We start from the raw sequence: 5341 nt of genomic DNA, 5'->3' as shown, positions 1-5341 counted from the left end.
GCCTTTCTTCCTACAAGGACAAAGCGCTTTACAGTCACAGACCCATTCACCCAGTCACACACACATTCACACACACAGTCACACACTGGTGGTCGCTCCGCTGCCAAACACAGGCGCCCGCCTACCACCAGAGGCAAGGTGGGGTTCAGTGTCTTGCCCAAGGACACTTCGACTCATGGGCGTGCAAGGCGGGAATCGAACCTGCAACCTTACGATCATGGGACGACCGCCCTACCGCTGCACCACGGCCGCCCAAGGATAGACTGACAGAGGCACCATGACAACATGGCCTGTACGTCCTGGGAGAGGATCCGTCCTTCATGTGAACATCCCTTTTATTTTCTCTGGAATCTATATTTTTAGGAGTTTTCCAACAACTGTGTAAAAACTGTGTTGTAATGCTACATAAATAAAACTGAATTAAATTGATCCTAACTTTCTTTATATAGTCTGAGAAAAATACCACAAGAACATGTTGACATATGTAACATGTATAACAAACATGTTTATTTTTCTATTGGGGTCTTTTGCTCTAAAACTGATAGCATCTTTGACCACATGCTTGCAATTCTTTGACAGCTAAACGGCTAACCTCATTAGTTCGAGGTATGTGACTAATAGAATTCTCCTTGATAACATCTTTCGCAAATACTTCCCGCTTTTTCCTCAATTAAATTAAAATATTTTTAAAATTTGCTTTTATTTGATTATTTATTTACATGTTTCAGTACAAAACAACTAACAAACCAGCACAGAGGCCAAAAAAACGACACAACAGAGGAATGACCATGTCCATGCCCGACAGATCACTTGAAATAAAAAAAGAGGAAAAACTCTCAAACTTCAAAATTCTTAGTCAAGATTCTGTATTCACCAACATTCGTTACAATGTTACAATGTACATTTAGCTTATTGTGTTCACACTAGAGGGTGGCGCAGTGGTTAGCACTCTTGCCTCACAGCAAGAAGGCCCCTGGTTCAAGTCCCGGGTGGGGGACCGGAAACAGAACATCAATGGGGGTCCTTTCTGTGTGGAGTTTGCATGTTCCCCCCGTGCATGCGTGGGTTTTCTCTGGGGCCTCCAGCTTCCTCCCACCGTCCAAAAATAGGTTGATTGGTTAATCTAAATTGTCCCTAGGTGTGAGTGTGACAGTGAGTGTGTGATTGAGGACATTCTACCCTGCGACAGACTGGCGAACTGTCCAGGTTGTCCCCTGCCTTCGCCCATAAGTGGCCGGGATAGGCTCCAGCAGCCCCGTGACCCCAAAAGGGAAAAACGGAATAGAAAATGAATTAATGAAAATGAATGTTCACACTGGACTGTTGCAACCCAATACTAGCTCATGTACCTATGGATGGAAGAGGCTTTTTGTTAAATGTGGAAGCAATGTAAATTTGGGGAATCTTGTTCCAGGCTTTTTCTTTCACAGCTCTATTCCAATATATAAAAGACCTGGGGCCTCATTTATAAAACTTTGCGTAGGATTTGCGTCAGAAGTGGCGTACGGATGAAACATAGGACGTGCGTACGCACAGAAATATTCGGATTTATTAAACCGTGCGCACGCAGATCCTACGCATCTTTCCCTTTATAAATCACAACCGATTCTAAATGCAGCGCAGCTTTTTGCGGCTACATGACACGCCCATAGTTGCCCATAAATAGTCCGTGAAACGCCCACAAATGAATATTCATGGCTTGCTAAATCATGGCAAACACAGAGAGGAAATCAAAAAAACGTAACTTCACTCAATGTGAAGTAGAAGTTATCGTTGGCGAGGTGGAAAAGAGGATAAAACGTTGTTTGGAGGGCACAGTGTGGGCATTACTAATGCCAAAAAGGCACGTGAGCGGCAAACGGTGGCAGACGCCGTAAATGCTGTAGCCTCACAACCTCGGACCGTGGCCGAAATAAAAAAGAAATGAAAGAAATGATCGGACATCAAAGTCGAGGCAAAAAAACGTCTAGCGCTGCATCGGCAGAGTGTGTCCGCCACGTGGGGGGGTGGGGACCGGAGCAGACCCTTCTTGATGAGAAACTGGCCGCTATTATTGGGGAATCCCTATTAAGTCCCCCTTATCGGCGTCCTCCTCCGCCTCAGTCACCTGACTGAGACGGAGGGGACGCCGACGCGCCAGGGTCAGGCTGACACAGGTAAGAGAAATAATTAAAATGAATGCAGTCAAGTCACATGTATGCAGGCTACACAATTACAGTTTATTAATATAGAACAATTTTATTTTAGTTGCTGGGTGTTCCAGCGGGGCCAGTGGTTACGATGCTGCAGCTGAGCAGCCGTCTGGCCCCAGCGTCTCCACGGCACGCGGCTCTCAACCCTCCAGCAGTGGGCGTGTCCTCACCGATGCAGTCCTTGAAATGCAGAGGGAAGTCAGTAGTTCAATCAGAGAGGTGGCCAAGGAGTTGGGCGAAATCAAGATCGCCCTGACTGAAATAAACTGCACGATGAGGGAATTCTTAAATAAATAATATTTTCCACACCTCTTTTTCTTTATAAGCGACGCATCACTTCCAAACGCTGGCGCACAGCAGCAGCAAATGGCTCAAATGCGTGGGGATGGGGTTCAGGGTCGGGGCCAACACAGCAATCAGCGCCAGGGGGTAGAGGCACGTTTTTAAGCTGTGCCACATTGTGTAGCACAGCACATGCCAGCACGATTTGGCACACACTGTCACTTTCACGTGTTTCTTCCATCTGCCGACGGTGTCGCCGTTTCTCATTTCACCCGTTTTTGTGCGTACGCCTGGGTCAGAGCTTGCGTGGAGGACCGCACATTTTCCCGTCAAGTTTGCTTTTTATAAATCTCAACTATTGCGTAGAGAGTGGCGTACGCCTTCTTTTGTGCGTACGCAACGTTTATAAATGAGGCCCCTGGTGTCATAAAATTCTGGCCAGGCACAAACTGCAATTACTAACTTCTCCTCCATGATCAATGGTCAAACAGTTGGTACTTCTATGAAGTAAAAAAAGGTTCCCATACATCAGTACCAAGTCCAAGTCCTCGACTGGTCAAAGTTGTACCTGGTGTAACTTTCAAAGCGTGTTAAATGGCCACATATTTTGTATGTAGAGCCCAAAAATTGTCCCGACAAGCGCATGCATGTGTTTTACATAGACTTTTGAATTAAAGTGGTCTCTTGACTGTAAGTTGCCGAGCCCAGTGTTAACGTAGAATAAAAGCTTGAATAAACAGCTGAATGGAAGTCATTACAGGGCTACACAGTAGCTTAGTGGTTAGCATTCTCACCTCACATGCAGCGTGAAGGTTCTGTTTGCATGTTCTAGTCATGCATGCTTGGGTTTTCTCTGAGCGCCACAGTTTCCTCCCACAGTCCAAAAACATGCTTCATGGGTTAATTGATGTCTGTAAATTGCCTCTTGGTGAATATGTGTGTTTCTAGTGTGTACTCTGCCTTTGCTCAACAGCAGCTATGTTGGCTCCAGCAACCCGGTGACCCCAAAAGAGGATTCAGCTGGTTCTGAAAATGGACGGAGGAAATCAGTATTTAATGTGTGGTACCATACTGATTGATAACATTTCAGTTTCCCACACCATCAGAGTGTTTGGAATCCTAATTCACTCATAACTGCAAATGTACATTACCGTGAAAGGCCGTAAACAATCATTAAATGGCTTTCAACGAAAATTGAATTTTCCAACCAGATCGATCTGTCTGAGGCAAGTTGTTACATGAATCAACCTATAATCGGAGAATTGTTTCAAAATTATATAAATCAATCATATCAATATTGTAAAACACCATTTACATTGAGGTACGATAGAATTTACTTTATTTTAAATGCAAAAACAACCAAGTGCATCACAGCAGACAACACACACGTGATGTCAGCAAAAAGTGATCAGTCCATCATTCCGGTCCAACGTGTGGAAACACTTTGAATAAAGACACGTAACCGTACAGAGCTAGAATGTTCTAAGAATGTTCCCTTTAGATGTGGAGAAACAACAGTGGACTGAACTTTAGGAAACTAAAATGTGAATGGATTTGACATTCATTCTAGTTCACTTGTTTGTTTGGACACACATTTAATCTACACTTGATTATCTTGAAGGAATAAAGGGAATCTGGAAAACCTCACCTGTGCTGTTCAGTAGCAGGTTTTTCTCTCACTGGTTGGAGTTTGGGATAAAGATGTTCTGGATCCATTCTAGATCACTCAGTGGGATCATTCAAAATAAACCAACACTAACTATGAATGGCATCGTCAACCACTAACTGTGCTATGAATCAAATCGTTAAAATGAAACGTTACACCCACATTTCGCAGCATTATTTCAGCTTAGCTCTTATTAAGATATTTCAGTCAAACAATTTAGTTTATGTGATATCATTTTTTAAAGTGGCTGAAATAAGATCAAATAAATCCGAGAGCCTTTAATCAACAGATAAATGTCTGATCATGACTGAGCAAACTCCATGGAAGGACTGCATAGTGTCTTGTTGTGAATGGTTGTTTTTAATATAGAATCCCTTCAAAACAGAAATCCATTTAATAAATATCTTTTTAAATATGAAGCCATAAAGAGCATATGACTTACATCAAATATGCAATGGGCACAGCCCGTGCATTCATGGAAATAAACAAAACCGAAAAGGCACAGTCAATCAAAACGGAACAAGAAATCAAACAAACTCCACTTTCCCAAACTTTAATGGTCAGGATTTAACATCAACATTGAATATTTGAAAGAAAAAACGTTTCTGAAATGTGAAGAAAAAAAAACACCATCCAAAGGAAATGAAAATTTACCACCACAAGTCTTAAATACATATATGTGCACATTTCTAGAATTAGTCATACATGAAGTATAAAAGTAATAAATAAAACTGGGTAGAAAAGTCTGAAAATCTACCTGCAAAAGGTTTTCAGGCCCAGTAGAAGTCGACGCAGAGCAAAACTGCTTAGTACCTCTGAAACCCCTAACGTACAGAAATCAGCCTTTGTGTGGATCCTCTACTGAGAACTGCAGTGGGTCATCTGCTTGGAACAAATGTGGAGGGGAAGAAAAAAAGCGGAGGGTCATGGGAGCTCTGAAGACATGACCAGCAGCTTGCATTCTGCCTAATTTATATGAATTTGAGTGTCCAGACGGTCTCCCTGCCAAAATGACATGGTGGCTTATGCAAAGGTTATGACTACCAGGGGTGTCATTGATGGCTGTAGAGCAGAAAATGCTTTGGCCATCTTGTCTGCTCTTCTTCACTGCAGAGAAAAGGTTGAAAGCCCAAACAACTGTAAAAGATTTATGATCAGAAAAAGAAAACAAACGTCTTAGGAAAAAACAAGCAGGAGAAAC

Source organism: Oryzias latipes, chromosome 6, assembly GCF_053564925.1.
Source record: "Oryzias latipes strain Hd-rR chromosome 6, Olatipes_Hd-rR_3.1".
NCBI classification, from domain to species: domain Eukaryota; kingdom Metazoa; phylum Chordata; class Actinopteri; order Beloniformes; family Adrianichthyidae; genus Oryzias; species Oryzias latipes.
This window is presented reverse-complemented; position numbering follows the sequence as displayed.